General features: G+C 51.0%; 1 protein-coding gene across 3 annotated transcripts in view; it reads right to left on the bottom strand.

The window, feature by feature from the left end:
- ZNF592 (zinc finger protein 592) overlaps positions 1–16,829 on the bottom strand; it is a 106,754-nt gene extending 89,925 nt beyond the window's left edge. The window contains exons 1-2 of one of the 3 annotated variants that reach the window (XM_063926571.1): positions 16,508–16,829; positions 15,490–15,533 (exon numbers count right to left, since the gene is read on the bottom strand). The gene's annotated coding sequence lies outside the window, so the exon portion shown is untranslated. Of the gene's footprint in view, positions 1–15,489; positions 15,534–16,444 lie in introns of all 3 variants that reach the window. The other 2 variants (XM_063926572.1, XM_063926570.1) reach the window with 2 other exon arrangements.
- Between the last annotated feature and the right edge of the window lie 983 nt (positions 16,830–17,812).

The following is a 17,812-nucleotide window of genomic DNA, read 5'->3' as shown; positions in this document are numbered from 1 at the left end:
AATAGAGATATTGAAATGAGAAACAGTGGAGGTCGTACAAGGGTCAGGGATATCCATATTGCATTGTATAACATGTTCCCTGAGAATGCAACTTGGAAAATAAAGACAGAGAAAGCCACAGTGAAATGATAGCAAGAAACAGTTTCGCAAAGTAGGTTATATTATAATTACGAAGCAGTATACACTATAGCTCTTGCTCAAGTTTAAGATTAATTTAGCAGCCAAAATAATGGAAGAATTCACTAAATAAATCCTAGTATAATTGTATTCAAACTTCTCAACCAGTCAATGGGTCACAGTGCACAGATTCCTCTCCTTCACCTTTAAAACATGGACGTTCATTCATATTTAAATGAAAATCTTTATTTCATTACTGCTGAAGATGCAGTGCACTGTAGTAAAAAAAAAAATGGTTTACATTCAAGTAACCACTGAAAAGCAAAGTGGAATGTGTTGTACTGAAATGGTTTACAGGCCTATTATCGTAAATATAGTATTTTGGTTTACATTGTTTCCAAGGTGTGACAAGAGAGAAATGAAAAAAAATGCATCACAGTATGAAAAAGGTTGTAACGGAGTAAAACAAAATAACAAGGGGTCCTCCAGAGACAGAGTAACAATGTGTGACAGGAAGAGGTTTATTGGGAACAGTGACAGCGTGACCCATGTAATCGGTTATGTGGATTAAACCCACTGGTTCAAATGGGCCTTTCACACCTGCACCCAGGCTGATGGTCCATACACACTAGACGTCGTCATCTAGTGTTTCCCCTCCCGGGCCAGGCAGTCGGCGGCCACCCGTACACACTGAGCGATATGACCGCTCATATCACTCAGTGACGTCACGCATCCGCCAGCCGTGCATGCAGCTCCTGGACAACAGTCCAGATTGAGCTGTATGCATTGCCGACAGCGACGATTGTTGCAGACCCGCGGACCAGCGCATCGATCGTCGCTGACGGCATACAAACTGGCTGAGAAAATGAGCGACGTTGCTCAGGAAGAGGGGAAATTAGCGACATTGCTCATGTACTCGGCAAGCGTGTATGGACCTTAAGTCTGTCTCCATAGTGGGGTTTTTTTATGCAGTCTGCTCTAATTATTTGTGTTCTTTGAAACTAAAATACACTGGGATCATTTGTGTGACCTCACTGATTCCTACCTGGACCACAGGTGCTGGTTTCCACCACGTCATACACAATTGTTAGTAACCAGCCTAAAGGCCCGTACACACTGGCCTATATATCGCGGGTCCGTCTGCCAGTGTGTACGGGTGATATGTCTGTGAACTCCGTTGTTCACAGACATATCGTGTCGGCCCAGCAGCACAGCCGACAGCCAACATATCTACTGGTATACGGGCATCCAGCCGACAGCCCGTACGCAAGCTGTGGCAAACGGTGGTGATTGACAGCTGAACTGGGCGGGAGCGTGTACACACCCGCACAGTTCATGACGTCAGTCCCCGACAGATCGGGCAGTATATCTGCAGATTAACTGATCTGCAGATATATCAGCGTGTACCCACCATAACTCTGTGAAATTTAAGAGTGAAAAGCATAATACTATAAATGACAGAAAAATGAACAGCTACAGTAAAGAGCAACAAGAGTGAAGAATGTAAATTAACTGGAGGAGCTCTCTATGAATTGGAAAATGCTGTGCGACAGCCCTGGCAGGGTGACAATGGAGAAATACTGTGCGACTGCCCTGGCATTGTTATAATAGAGGTGCTGTGCAACAGACCTGGCATGACGACAACTGAGAGCAGTGCAGTGCGAGAGCCCTGGCACAGTGACGATAGAGAGAGGTAATGTGTGAGAGTCCTGGCAAGTGATGATAGAGAGGTGGTACGTGACAGCCCTAGCATGGCGACGATAGAGAGGTGGTACATGACAGCCCTAGCATGGTGACGATACAGAGAGGTGGTACGTGATAGCCCTAGCATGGTAACGATAGAGAGGTGGTACATGGCAGCCCTAGCATGGTGACGATACAGAGAGATGGTACGTGACAGCCCTAGCATGGTGACGACAGAGAGGTGGTACGTGACAGCCCTAGCATGGTGACGATACAGAGAGGTGGTACGTGATAGCCCTAGCATGGTAACGATAGAGAGGTGGTACATGGCAGCCCTAGCATGGTGACGATACAGAGAGATGGTACGTGACAGCCCTAGCATGGTGACGACAGAGAGGTGGTACGTGACAGCCCTAGCATGGTGACGACACTGTGAGATGGTACCTGACAGCCCTAGCATGGTGACGACACTGTGAGGTGGTACCCGACAGCCCTAGCATGGTGACGACACTGTGAGGTGGTACCTGACAGCCCTAGCATGGTGACGACACTGTGAGGTGGTACCTGACAGCCCTAGCATGGTGACGACACTGTGAGGTGGTACCTGACAGTCCTAGCATGGTGACGACACTGAGAGGTGGTACGTGACAGCCCTAGCATGGTGACGACACTGAGAGGTGGTACCTGAAAGCCCTAGCATGGTGACGACACTGTGAGGTGGTACCTGACAGCCCTAGCATGGTGACGACACTGTGAGGTGGTACCTGACAGCCCTAGCATGGTGACGACACTGTGAGGTGGTACCTGACAGCCCTAGCATGGTGACGACACTGTGAGGTGGTACCTGACAGCCCTAGCATGGTGACGATACAGAGAGGTGGTACCTGACAGCCCTAGCATGGTGACGATACAGAGAGGTGGTAAGTGACAGCCCTAGCATGGTGACGATATAGAGAGGTGGTACGTGACAGCCCTAGCATGGTGACGACACTGTGAGGTGGTACCTGACAGCCCTAGCATGGTGACGACACTGTGAGGTGGTACCTGACAGCCCTAGCATGGTGACGACACTGTGAGGTGGCACCTGACAGTCCTAGCATGGTGACGACACTGTGAGGTGGTACCTGACAGCCCTAGCATGGTGACGACACTGTGAGGTGGCACCTGACAGTCCTAGCATGGTGACGACACTGTGAGGTGGCACCTGACAGTCCTAGCATGGTGACGACACTGTGAGGTGGTACCTGACAGCCCTAGCATGGTGACGACACTGTGAGGTGGCACCTGACAGTCCTAGCATGGTGACGACACTGTGAGGTGGCACCTGACAGTCCTAGCATGGTGACGACACTGTGAGGTGGTACCTGACAGCCCTAGCATGGTGACGACACTGAGAGGTGGTACGTGACAGCCCAAGCATGGTGACGATATAGAGAGATGGTACCTGACAGCCCTAGCATGGTAACGATACAGAGAGGTGGTAAGTGACAGCCGTAGCATGGTGACAATAGAGAAGTGATACGTGACAGCCCAAGCATGGTGACGATACAGAGAGGTGGTGACAGCCGTAGCATGGTGACAATAGAGAAGTGATACGTGACAGCCCAAGCATGGTGACGATACAGAGAGGTGGTAAGTGACAGCCGTAGCATGGTGACAATAATAAGAATTTACTTACCGATAATTCTATTTCTCGTAGTCCGTAGTGGATGCTGGGACTTCCGTAAGGACCATGGGGAATAGCGGCTCCGCAGGAGACTGGGCACAAAAGTAAAAGCTTTAGACTAGCTGGTGTGCACTGGCTCCTCCCCCCATGACCCTCCTCCAAGCCTCAGTTAGGATACTGTGCCCGGACGAGCGTACACAATAAGGAAGGATTTTGAATCCCGGGTAAGACTCATACCAGCCACACCAATCACACCGTACAACCTGTGATCTGAACCCAGTTAACAGTATGATAAACGTAGGAGCCTCTGAAAAGATGGCACACAACAATAAACAACCCGATTTTTTTGTAACAATAACTATATACAAGTATTGCAGACAATCCGCACTTGGGATGGGCGCCCAGCATCCACTACGGACTACGAGAAATAGAATTATCGGTAAGTAAATTCTTATTTTCTCCGACGTCCTAGTGGATGCTGGGACTTCCGTAAGGACCATGGGGATTATACCAAAGCTCCCAAACGGGCGGGAGAGTGCGGATGACTCTGCAGCACCGAATGAGAGAACTCCAGGTCCTCCTCAGCCAGGGTATCGAATTTGTAAAATTTTGCAAACGTGTTTGCCCCTGACCAAGTAGCTGCTCGGCAAAGTTGTAAAGCCGAGACCCCTCGGGCAGCCGCCCAAGATGAGCCCACTTTCCAGTCCTGTCACAGAATGTGCAAGCTGAATTGTACTACAAATCCAACGAGCAATCGTCTGCTTAGAAGCAGGAGCACCCAGCTTGTTGGGTGCATACAGGATAAACAGCGAGTCAGATTTTCTGACTCCAGCCGTCCTGGAAACATATATTTTCAGGGCCCTGACTACGTCCAACAACTTGGAGTCCTCCAAGTCCCTAGTAGCCGCAGGCACCACAATAGGTTGGTTCATGTGAAACGCTGAAACCACCTTAGGGAGAAATTGAGGACGAGTCCTCAATTCTGCCCTGTCTGAATGAAAAATTAGGTAAGGGCTTTTATATGACAAAGCCGCCAATTCTGAGACACGCCTGGCTGACGCCAGAGCTAACAGCATGACCACCTTCCATGTGAGATATCTTAATTCCACAGTGGTGAGTGGTTCAAACCAATGTGATTTTAGGAACCCTAAAACTACATTGAGATCCCAAGGTGCCACTGGTGGCACAAAAGGAGGCTGTATATGCAGTACCCCCTTGACAAACGTCTGAACTTCAGGCACTGAAGCCAGTTCTTTCTGGAAGAAGATCGACAGGGCCGAAATCTGAACCTTAATGGATCCTAATTTTAGGCCCATAGACAGTCCTGCTTGCAGGAAATGCAGGAAACGACCCAGTTGAAATTCCTCTGTGGGGGCCTTCTTGGCCTCACACCACGCAACATATTTCCGCCAAATGCGGTGATAATGTTTCGCGGTTACATCCTTCCTGGCTTTGATCAGGGTAGGGATGACTTCATCTGGAATGCCTTTTTCCATCAGGATCCGGCGTTCAACCGCCATGCCGTCAAACGCAGCCGCAGTAAGTCTTGGAACAGACAAGGTCCCTGCTGGAGCAGGTCCTTTCTTAGAGGTAGAGGCCACGGGTCCTCCGTGAGCATCTCTTGCAGTTCCGGGTACCAAGTTCTTCTTGGCCAATCCGGAGCCACGAGTATAGTTCTTACTCCTCTCCTTCTTATGATTCTCAGTACTTTAGGTATGAGAGGCAGAGGAGGGAACACATACACCGACTGGTACACCCACGGTGTTACCAGAGCGTCCACAGCTATTGCCTGAGGGTCCCTTGACCAGGCGCAATATCTGTCCAGTTTTTTGTTGAGACGGGACGCCATCATGTCCACCTTTGGTTTTACCCAACGGTTTACAATCACTTGGAAGACTTCTGGGTGAAGTCCCCACTCCCCCGGGTGGAGGTCGTGTCTGCTGAGGAAGTCTGCTTCCCAGTTGTCCACTCCCGGAATGAACACTGCTGACAGTGCCACCACATGATTTTCCGCCCAGCGGAGAATCCTTGCAGCTTCTGCCATTGCCCTCCTGCTTCTTGTGCCGCCCTGTCTGTTGACGTGGGCGACTGCCGTGATGTTGTCCGATTGGATCAATACCGACTGACCCTGAAGCAGAGGCCTTGCTTGACTTAGGGCATTGTAAATAGCCCTTAGTTCAAGAATATTTATGTGAAGAGACGTTTCCATGCTTGACCACAAGCCCTGGAAATTTCTTCCCTGTGTGACTGCTCCCCAGCCTCTCAGACTGGCATCCGTGGTCACCAGCATCCAATCCTGAATGCCGAATCTGCGGCCCTCTAGAAGATGAGCACTCTGTAACCACCACAGGAGAGACACCCTTGTCCTTGGAGATAGGGTTATCCGCTGATGCATCTGAAGATGCGATCCGGACCATTTGTCCAGCAGATCCCACTGAAAAGTTCTTGCATGGAATCTTCCGAATGGAATTGCTTCGTAAGAAGCCACCATTTTTCCCAGGACTCTCGTGCATTGATGCACTGACACTTGGCCTGGTTTTAGGAGGTTCCTGACTAGCTCGGATAACTCCCTGGCCTTCTCCTCCGGGAGAAACACCTTTTTCTGGACTGTGTCCAGAATCATCCCCAGGAACAGTAGACGTGTTGTTGGAATCAGCTGTGATTTTGGGATATTTAGAATCCACCCGTGCTGACGTAGCACTACCTGAGACAGTGCTACTCCGAACTCTAACTGTTTCCTGGATCTTGCCCTTATCAGGAGATCGTCCAAGTAAGGGATAATTAAGACGCCTTTTCTTCGAAGAAGAATCATCATTTCGGCCATTACCTTGGTAAAGACCCGGGGTGCCGTGGACAATCCAAACGGCAGCGTCTGAAACTGATAATGACAGTTTTGAACCACAAACCTGAGGTACACCTGGTGAGAAGGGAAGATTGGGACATGGAGATAAGCATCTTTGATGTCCAGAGATACCATATAGTCCCCTTCTCCAGGTTCGCCCTTGATTATCACCTGCTGGGAATACAGCTTGTGAATGGCTTCCAATACTGCCTCCCTGTCGGAGGGAGACGTTGGAAGAGCAGACTTCAGGAATCGGCGAGGGGGAGACGTCTCGAATTCCAATTTGTACCCCTGTGATACTACCTGCAGGATCCAGGGGTCCACTTGCGAGTGAGCCCACTGCGCGTTGACATTTTTGAGACGGGCCCCCACCGTGCCTGAGTCCGCTTGTAAAGCCCCAGCGTCATGCTGAAGACTTGGCAGAAGCGGGGGAGGGCTTCTGCTCCTGGGAAGAGGCTGCCTGGTGCAGTCTTTTTCCCCTTCCTCTGCCCCGGGGCAGAAATGAGTGGCCTTTTGCCCGCTTGTTCTTATAGGAACGAAAGGACTGAGTTTGAAAAGACGGTGTCTTTTTCTGCTGAGAGGTGACCTGGGGTGAAAAGGTGGACTTTCCAGCCGTTGCCGTGGCCACCAGGTCTGATAGACCGACCCCAAATAACTCCTCCCCTTTATACGGCAATACTTCCATATGTCGTTTGGAATCTGCATCACCTGACCACTGTCGCGTCCATAATGCCCTTCTGGCAGAAATGGACATCGCACTCACTCTTGATGCCAGGGTGCAAATATCCCTCTGTGCATCTCGCATATATAGTAATGCATCCTTTAAATGCTCTATAGTTAATAAAATACTGTCCCTATCCAGGGTATCAATATTTTCAGTCAGGGAATCCGACCAAGCCACTCCAGCACTGCACATCCAGGCTGAGGCGATTGCTGGTCGCAGTATAACACCAGTATGTGTGTATATACCTTTTAGGATATTTTCCAGCCTTCTATAAGCTGGTTCCTTGAGGGCGGCCGTATCAGGAGACGGTAACGCCACTTGTTTTGATAAGCGTGTGAGCGCCTTATCTACCCTAGGGGGTGTTTCCCAACGTGCCCTAACCTCTGGCGGGAAAGGGTATAGTGCCAATAATTTGTTAGAAATCAGCAGTTTTTTTATCGGGGAAAACCCACGCTTTATCACACACCTCATTTAATTCCTCTGATTCAGGAAAAACTACTGGTAGTTTTTTCACACCCCACATAATACCCTTTTTTGTGGTACTTGTAGTGTCAGAAATGTTCAATGCCTCCTTCATTGCCGTGATCATGTAACGTGTGGCCCTACTGGACATTACGTTTGTCTCCTCACCGTCGACACTGGATTCAGTATCCGTGTCTGGGTCTGTGTCGACCATCTGAGGTAACGGGCGTTTTAGCGCCCCTGATGGTGTCTGAGACGCCTGAACAGGCACTAACTGATTTGCCGGCTGTCTCATGTCGTCAACAGTTTTTTGCAAAGTGCTGACATTGTCACGTAATTCTTTAAATACGACCATCCAGTCAGGTGTCGACTCCCTAGGGGGTGACATCACTAACACAGGCAATTGCTCTGTTTCCACATCATTTTCCTCCTCATACATGTCGACACAATCGTACCGACACCCAGCACACACACAGGGAATGCTCTGATAGAGGACAGGACCCCACTAGCCCTTTGGGGAGACAGAGGGAGAGTTTGCCAGCACACACCAGAGCGCTATATATATACAGGGATAACCTTATATAAGTGTTACTCCCTGTTATAGCTGCTGTATTTATATATTAGCTGCCAATAGTGCCCCCCCTCTCTGTTTTACCCTGTTTCTGTAGTGCAGGACTGCAGGGGAGAGTCAGGGAGCCGTCCTTCCAGCGGAGCTGTGAAAGAAAATGGCGCTTGTGTGCTGAGGAGAAAGGCTCCGCCCCCTTCACGGCGGCCTTTTCTCCCGCTTTTTTCAGGAAAACTGGCAGGGGTTAAATGCATCCATATAGCCCAGGAGCTATATGTGATGCATTTCTTTAGCCATATAAGGTTTTTACAGTGTTTTATTGCGTCTCAGGGCGCTCCCCCCCAGCGCCCTGCACCCTCAGTGACCGGAGTGTGAAGTGTGCTGAGAGCAATGGCGCACAGCTGCAGTGCTGTGCGCTACCTTATTTGAAGACAGGAACGTCTTCTGCCGCCGATTTCTCCGGACCTCTTCGCTCTTCTGGCTCTGTAAGGGGGCCGGCGGCGCGGCTCCGGGACCCATCCAGGCTGAACCTGTGATCGTCCCTCTGGAGCTAATGTCCAGTAGCCAAGAAGCCCAATCCACTCTGCACGCAGGTGAGTTCGCTTCTTCTCCCCTTAATCCCACGATGCAGTGAGCCTGTTGCCAGCAGGACTCACTGAAAATAAAAAACCTATTTAAACTTTTACTTCTAAGCAGCTCAGGAGAGCCACCTAGCATGCACCCTTCTCGTTCGGGCACAAAAATCTAACTGAGGCTTGGAGGAGGGTCATAGGGGGAGGAGCCAGTGCACACCAGCTAGTCTAAAGCTTTTACTTTTGTGCCCAGTCTCCTGCGGAGCCGCTATTCCCCATGGTCCTTACGGAAGTCCCAGCATCCACTAGGACGTCAGAGAAAGAGAAGTGATACGTGACAGCCCAAGCATGGTGACGACAATGTGAGGTGGTACCTGACAACCCTAGCATGGTGACGACACTGAGAGGTGGTACCTGACAGCCCTAGCCTTGTGACGAGAGAGGTGGTACGTGACAGCCCTAGCATGGGGACAATAAAAAGGTGGTAAGTCACAGCCCAAGCATGGTGACGATACAGAGGTGGTAAGTGACAGCCCTAGCATGGTGACGATACAGAGAGGTGGTAAGTGACAGCCCTAGCATGGTGACGACACCGAGAGGTGGTACGTGACAGCCCTAGCATGGTGACCATACAGAGAGGTGGTACGTGACAGGCCTAGCATGGTGACGATAGAGAGAGGTGGTACCTGACAGACCTAGCATGGTGACGATAGAGCGGTGGTACCTGACAGCCCTAGCATGGTGACGATAGAGCGGTGGTACCTGACAGCCCTAGCATGGTGACGACACTGAGAGGTGGTACGTGACAGCCCTAGCATGGTGACGACACTGAGAGGTGGTACCTGACAGCTCTAGCATGGTGACGACACTGAGAGGTGGTACGTGACAGGCCTAGCATGGTGACGACACAGAGGTGGTACGTGACAGCCCTAGCATGGTGACGACACTGAGAGGTGGTACGTGACAGCCCTAGCATGGTGACGATACAGAGAGGTGGTACGTGACAGCCCTAGCATGGTGACGATACAGAGAGGTGTTACCTGACAGCCCTAGCATGGTGACGATATAGAGAGGTGGTACGTGACAGCCCAAACATGGTGACGACACTGTGAGATGGTACCTGACAGCCCTAGCATGGTGACGACACTGTGAGGTGGTACCTGACAGCCCTAGCATGGTGACGACACTGTGAGGTGGTAAGTGACAGCCCTAGCATGGTGACGATACAGAGGTGGTAGGTGACAGCCCTAGCATGGTGACGACACTGAGATGTGGTACCTGACAGCACTAGCATGGTGACGACACTGAGAGGTGGTACCTGACAGCTCTAGCATGGTGACGATAGAGAGGTGGTAGGTGACGACAGAGGTGGTACGTGACAGCCCTAGCATGGTGACGATACAGAGAGGTGGTACGTGACAGGCCTAGCATGGTGACGATACAGAGAGGTGGTACGTGACAGGCCTAGCATGGTGACGATACAGAGAGGTGGTACGTGACAAGCCTAGCATGGTGACGATACAGAGGCGGTACGTGACAGGCCTAGCATGGTGACGATACAGAGAGGCGGTACGTGACAGGCCTAGCATGGTGACGATACAGAGAGGCGGTACGTGACAGGCCTAGCATGGTGACGATACAGAGAGGCGGTACGTGACAGGCCTAGCATGGTGACAATACAGAGAGGTGGTAAGTGACAGCCCTAGCATGGTGACGATAGAGAGGTGGTAGGTGACAGCCCTAGCAAGGTGACGACACTGAGATGTGGTACCTGACAGCTCTAGCATGGTGACGACACTGAGAGGTGGTACCTGACAGCTCTAGCATGGTGACGATAGAGAGGTGGTAGGTGACGACACAGAGGTGGTACGTGACAGCCCTAGCATGGTGACAACACTGAGAGGTGGTACCTGACAGCCCTAGCATGGTGACGATACAGAGAGGTGGTGACAGCCCTAACATGGCGACGATAGAGAGGTGGTACGTGACAGTCCTAGCATGGTGACGATAGAGAGGTGGTACATGACAGCCCTAGCATGGTGACGACACTGAGAGGTGGTACCCGACAGCTCTAACATGGTGACGATAGAGAGGTGGTACGTGACACCATGGTGACAATAGAGAGGTGGTAAGTGACAGCCCAAGCATGGTGACGATACAGAGAGGTGGTACATAACAGCCCTAGCATGGTGACCACACTAAAAGGTGGTACATGACAGCCCTAGCATGGTGACGATACAGAGAGGTGGTACATAACAGCCCTAGCATGGTGATGACACTAAAAGGTGGTATATGGTAGCCCTAGCATGGTGACAATAGAGAGGTGGTATGTGACAGCATGCTGATAATACAGAGAGGTGTACGTGACAGGCCTAGCATGGTGACGATACAAAGAGGTGGTACGTGACAGGCCTAGCATGGTGACCATACAGAGAGGTGGTACGTGACAGGCCTAGCATGGTGACAATAGAGAGGTGGTATGTGACAGCATGCTGATAATACAGAGAGGTGGTACGTGACAGGCCTAGCATGGTGACCATACAGAGAGGTGGTACGTGACAGGCCTAGCATGGTGACCATACAGAGAGGTGGTACGTGACAGGCCTAGCATGGTGACCGTACAGAGAGGTGGTACGTGACAGGCCTAGCATGGTGACCGTACAGAGAGGTGGTACGTGACAGGCCTAGCATGGTGACGATACAGAGAGGTGGTACGTGACAGGCCTAGCATGGTGACGATACAGAGAGGTGGTACGTGACAGGCCTAGCATGGTGACGATACAGAGAGGTGGTACGTGACAGGCCTAGCATGGTGACGATACAGAGGCGGTACTTGCCAGGCCTAGCATGGTGACGATACAGAGAGGCGGTACGTGACAGGCCTAGCATGGTGACGATACAGAGAGGCGGTACGGGACAGGCCTAGCATGGTGACGATACAGAGAGGCGGTACGTGACAGGCCTAGCATGGTGACGATACAGAGAGGCGGTACGTGACAGGCCTAGCATGGTGACAATACAGAGAGGTGGTAAGTGACAGCCCTAGCATGGTGACGATAGAGAGGTGGTAGGTGACAGCCCTAGCATGGTGACGACACTGAGATGTGGTACCTGACAGCTCTAGCATGGTGACGACACTGAGAGGTGGTACCTGACAGCTCTAGCATGGTGACGACACTGAGAGGTGGTAGGTGACGACACAGAGGTGGTACGTGACAGCCCTAGCATGGTGACAACACTGAGAGGTGGTACCTGACAGCCCTAGCATGGTGACGATACAGAGAGGTGGTGACAGCCCTAACATGGCGACGATAGAGAGGTGGTACGTGACAGTCCTAGCATGGTGACGATAGAGAGGTGGTACATGACAGCCCTAGCATGGTGACGACACTGAGAGGTGGTACACGACAGCTCTAACATGGTGACGATAGAGAGGTGGTACGTGACACCATGGTGACAATAGAGAGGTGGTAAGTGACAGCCCAAGCATGGTGACGATACAGAGAGGTGGTAAGGGACAGCCCTACAGCCCTAGCATGGTGACCACACTAAAAGGTGGTACATGACAGCCCTAGCATGGTGACGATACAGAGAGGTGGTACATAACAGCCCTAGCATGGTGATGACACTAAAAGGTGGTATATGGTAGCCCTAGCATGGTGACAATAGAGAGGTGGTATGTGACAGCATGCTGATAATACAGAGAGGTGTACGTGACAGGCCTAGCATGGTGACGATACAAAGAGGTGGTACGTGACAGGCCTAGCATGGTGACGATACAGAGAGGCGGTACGTGACAGGCCTAGCATGGTGACGATACAGAGAGGCGGTACGTGACAGGCCTAGCATGGTGACAATACAGAGAGGTGGTAAGTGACAGCCCTAGCATGGTGACGATAGAGAGGTGGTAGGTGACAGCCCTAGCAAGGTGACGACACTGAGATGTGGTACCTGACAGCTCTAGCATGGTGACGACACTGAGAGGTGGTACCTGACAGCTCTAGCATGGTGACGATAGAGAGGTGGTAGGTGACGACACAGAGGTGGTACGTGACAGCCCTAGCATGGTGACAACACTGAGAGGTGGTACCTGACAGCCCTAGCATGGTGACGATACAGAGAGGTGGTGACAGCCCTAACATGGCGACGATAGAGAGGTGGTACGTGACAGTCCTAGCATGGTGACGATAGAGAGGTGGTACATGACAGCCCTAGCATGGTGACGACACTGAGAGGTGGTACCCGACAGCTCTAACATGGTGACGATAGAGAGGTGGTACGTGACACCATGGTGACAATAGAGAGGTGGTAAGTGACAGCCCAAGCATGGTGACGATACAGAGAGGTGGTAAGGGACAGCCCTACAGCCCTAGCATGGTGACCACACTAAAAGGTGGTACATGACAGCCCTAGCATGGTGACGATACAGAGAGGTGGTACATAACAGCCCTAGCATGGTGATGACACTAAAAGGTGGTATATGGTAGCCCTAGCATGGTGACAATAGAGAGGTGGTATGTGACAGCATGCTGATAATACAGAGAGGTGTACGTGACAGGCCTAGCATGGTGACGATACAAAGAGGTGGTACGTGACAGGCCTAGCATGGTGACGATACAGAGAGGTGGTACGTGACAGGCCTAGCATGGTGACCATACAGAGAGGTGGTACGTGACAGGCCTAGCATGGTGACAATAGAGAGGTGGTATGTGACAGCATGCTGATAATACAGAGAGGTGGTACGTGACAGGCCTAGCATGGTGACCATACAGAGAGGTGGTACGTGACAGGCCTAGCATGGTGACCATACAGAGAGGTGGTACGTGACAGGCCTAGCATGGTGACCGTACAGAGAGGTGGTACGTGACAGGCCTAGCATGGTGACCGTACAGAGAGGTGGTACGTGACAGACCTAGCATGGTGACCGTACAGAGAGGTGGTACGTGACAGGCCTAGCATGGTGACCGTACAGAGAGGTGGTACGTGACAGGCCTAGCATGGTGACCGTACAGAGAGGCGGTACGTGACAGGCCTAGCATGGTGACGATACAGAGAGGCGGTACGTGACAGGCCTAGCATGGTGACGATACAGAGAGGCGGTACGCGACAGGCCTAGCATGGTGACGATACAGAGAGGCGGTACGTGACAGGCCTAGCATGGTGACGATACAGAGAGGCGGTACGTGACAGGCCTAGCATGGTGACAATAGAGAGGTGGTATGTGACAGCATGCTGATAATACAGAGAGGTGTACGTGACAGGCCTAGCATGGTGACGATACAGAGAGGCGGTACGCGACAGGCCTAGCATGGTGACGATACAGAGAGGCGGTACGGGACAGGCCTAGCATGGTGACAATAGAGAGGTGGTATGTGACAGCATGCTGATAATACAGAGAGGTGTACGTGACAGGCCTAGCATGGTGACGATACAGAGAGGCGGTACGCGACAGGCCTAGCATGGTGACGATACAGAGAGGCGGTACGCGACAGGCCTAGCATGGTGACGATACAGAGAGGCGGTACGTGACAGGCCTAGCATGGTGACGATACAGAGAGGCGGTACGTGACAGGCCTAGCATGGTGACGATACAGAGAGGCGGTACGTGACAGGCCTAGCATGGTGACGATACAGAGAGGCGGTACGTGACAGGCCTAGCATGGTGACGATACAGAGAGGTGATACGTGACAGCCCTAGCATGGTGACGATACAGAGAGGTGGTACGTGACAGGCCTAGCATGGTGACCATACAGAGAGGTGGTACGTGACAGGCCTAGCATGGTGACCATACAGAGAGGTGGTACGTGACAGGCCTAGCATGGTGACGATACAGAGAGGTGGTACGTGACAGGCCTAGCATGGTGACGATACAGAGAGGTGGTACGTGACAGGCCTAGCATGGTGACGATACAGAGAGGTGGTACGTGACAGGCCTAGCATGGTGACGATACAGAGAGGTGGTACGTGACAGGCCTAGCATGGTGACGATACAGAGAGGTGGTACGTGACAGGCCTAGCATGGTGACGATACAGAGAGGTGGTACGTGACAGGCCTAGCATGGTGACCATACAAAGAGGTGATACGTGACAGGCCTAGCATGGTGATGATACAGAGAGGTGGTACGTGACAGGCCTAGCATGGTGACGATACAGAGAGGTGGTACGTGACAGGCCTAGCATGGTGACGATACAGAGAAGCCATATTTTCAGACACGATTACTGCAAGTCTACTAAACTGATTTGTATTTGCTACATTATATATGGAAAAATAATGTGCAAGACTATTTCAAATCATCCATTTAGTGTTTATGTTGATATCAAGGAGGTTCACAGTAGGAATGAATGTACCAATGTGCAGGAAGACAAAAGCTCCAAAATGAAAAGCAGTATGTATCAAGGTGAGACAAAAAAAATCTACAAAATAAAGATCTTTATGGTAGTAGGAAATATTCAAACAATAACTTGAAGGGCGAAGGGTTCTATATGAACAGCAGTTGAACATGGGTCAGTCTGTCCTAAAAAGACCAGTGTGTGACCAGAGATCAACACGCAAAACACGTCTACTACTCTGACTGGATATCAGCAAAGTAGGAAGTGAGTGTGGCATTTTGTGGTTAGTGCTTCCACTTTATTCAATTGCTGACAAAGACAATGTGTTGAGTTTGTATGTGCCCCCAGAAATGGGTGGGTTTCCTCTGAGTGCTCCAGTTTCATCCTTGACAAAAACACTAAATAAAAAATATTAATTCTAGTGTGTATCCATGTTATAGACAATATAGACTGTAAACTTTTGTGAATAACGAACACATTCTCAATAAAACGCTGCATAATATGCGTGTGATGTATTAATAACTTACTAGTGAGAAAACAGATTCCCAAGTAATCACTGCAGAACAGAGGTCTATATAGAAAGAAGTGCATAGATTGTTTAAGGACATGCATCATAAGAATCAGATGTCAACATAACTGTATAGCCACAGAAGGCGAGTACCACTGCAATAAAGGAAGCAGCCAAGTGAAAAAGCAGCATGTGTGTCATTGGAGTTCACTACGGCTGGCCGGCGGTCGGGCTCCCGGCGACCAGCATACCGGAGCCGGGAGGCCGACCGCCGGCTTACCGACAGTGTGGCGAGCGCAAATGAGCCCCTTGCGGGCTCGCTGCGCTCGCCACACTATTTTATTCTCCCTCTATGGGGGTCGTGGACCCCCACGAGGGAAAATAAGTGTCGGTATGCCGGCTGTCGGGCTCCCGGCGCCGGTATACTGAGCGCCGGGAGCCCGACCGCCGGTATACAGAAGACCACCCGTGTCATTGTAGGACAGGGGGACTTCCAGAAAATAAAGTGCATGTACTACTGCATGACAGGGGAGAGGGAGGGGAGAGGGGGGGCTGCTGCCCCTCCACAGCATGCACTGACAACTGCAGTTCCAAAACTTCTGCATGCACAATCATGTGGATAAACACAAGCAGTGTGTAGCTCACATGCGGAGTGTGCTGCATGGAAATGTCAGTGCTCACACCAGCTATACTCACAGACACTGCCATATGCATAGGGCAACAGAGACACAGGTAAAACAACATGCACCTAAACACCATTCATTCCTATATAAGTAACATACAAATGCAGCTACCCCGGAATTGTCACTGTATAGGAGCAAGCAACATAAACACAAATGCATTCTGCCACAGGCTGCACAGCGCTCCCCAGCTCTTGCCCCTGGCACAGCGCAGCCTGACAGCAAGGGGCTCCCGGGCGCTATTTGCAGGATCTACCAATGTGCATGTAGAGCTGTACATAAGGTGATGCATACCGCCCCTCCACAAATCACCACGGTCCTGGCTAATTCTGCTCAGAGACCGGATCTCCGCCTTACCCCGCACCGGCCCGGGGCCGCCGCTCACACGCACGGGCACCGAGGTGGGAACGGAGCTGGAAACCAGACGGTATTCAAAGAAATCGGCCAGATCAGTAGGCCGGGACCGGGAGAAACTAACATGGCGGAGAGAGACTGGGCCTGATGAAGAGGAGGCGTCTAACCCACACTGGGAGGGGAGACTGGGCCTGCTGCTGCTGAGGCTGCTGCTGAAGGAGGGGCCGGCTAGAGGTGGGGTCTACGGCGCACAGGAGACGGATACAGACACTGGCTCTAGACGCCGGGAGGCACTGAGCATGCGCCGTACATCGCAACGACAGGGCACTGGTGATGGTCCGCTGCTGCCGCTGCTTGAAATGGAAGCAATGGGAGACGGAGACTGATGCTAGGGGGTATATTTACTAAAGTGCGGGTTTTTTAGAAGTGGATATGTTGCCCATAGCAACCTACCAGATTCTAGCTATTATCTTCTACAAGGTGCTAGATAAATTATAAGTAGAATCTGATTGGTTGCTCTGGGCAACATCTTTACTTATAAAAACCTGTGCTTTAGTAAATATATCCCTGATTCCCTGGGGGTGAAGAAACAGGTCTGAATCACAGGAGTACTGAGCATAGCAGGCCAGGTATAATAATAACAACACAATGGGGTCAATTCTATTCGGCAACCAAAGAATAGCGCCGGGAATTAGCTCCCGACGCTATTCAATTCTGCTACTAGTTGCCCGCAATTGTCGGGAATTCTTCTCTCATCCCCGGGGGATGAGAGAAGAAACCCGACAAAAGTGCTGCCTCGCGGCCGGCGCGAGGCTGATTCTGTCGGGAATCAGCCTCGCGCCGGGTAGTTAAGTCGGAGAATGCCCGTTCTCCCGACAAAACTACCTGTTAAGTCGGCGAGAACGGGACATCGCCGACTTAACTTTAGCTGAATTGAATAGCGTCGGGAGCTAATTCCCGGCGCTATTCTTTAGTTGCCGAATAGAATTGACCCCAATGTTATGGAGAGAAGAAACCTGGCAGGACGCAGGCTCAGAATGAGAGGGAATTACATATACAATGAAAAGTATAAGAAATGTAAGAATAGCCGTGACAAACATATTGCTGCTGTTAAGTCTTCTACATATATATAAAAAAAAGAATAGACTACAATGACCTGTAGGTTCTTGTATGACATCAAATTCTGTGTTTCTATTTCACCGAGTGGTCTTAAGAGAGGAGGGGAAATAAAAAGACTGGAATCAGAAAAGGAAAGGCTAAAACCAACTAAGTCCCTACATTCTGTTCTAGTGAGTTGGGACACATTGG

This window comes from Pseudophryne corroboree, chromosome 6 (genome assembly GCF_028390025.1).
Source record: "Pseudophryne corroboree isolate aPseCor3 chromosome 6, aPseCor3.hap2, whole genome shotgun sequence".
NCBI classification, from domain to species: domain Eukaryota; kingdom Metazoa; phylum Chordata; class Amphibia; order Anura; family Myobatrachidae; genus Pseudophryne; species Pseudophryne corroboree.
Note: the sequence above shows the minus strand (reverse complement) of the source record. Positions and strands in the feature narration are given on the sequence as shown.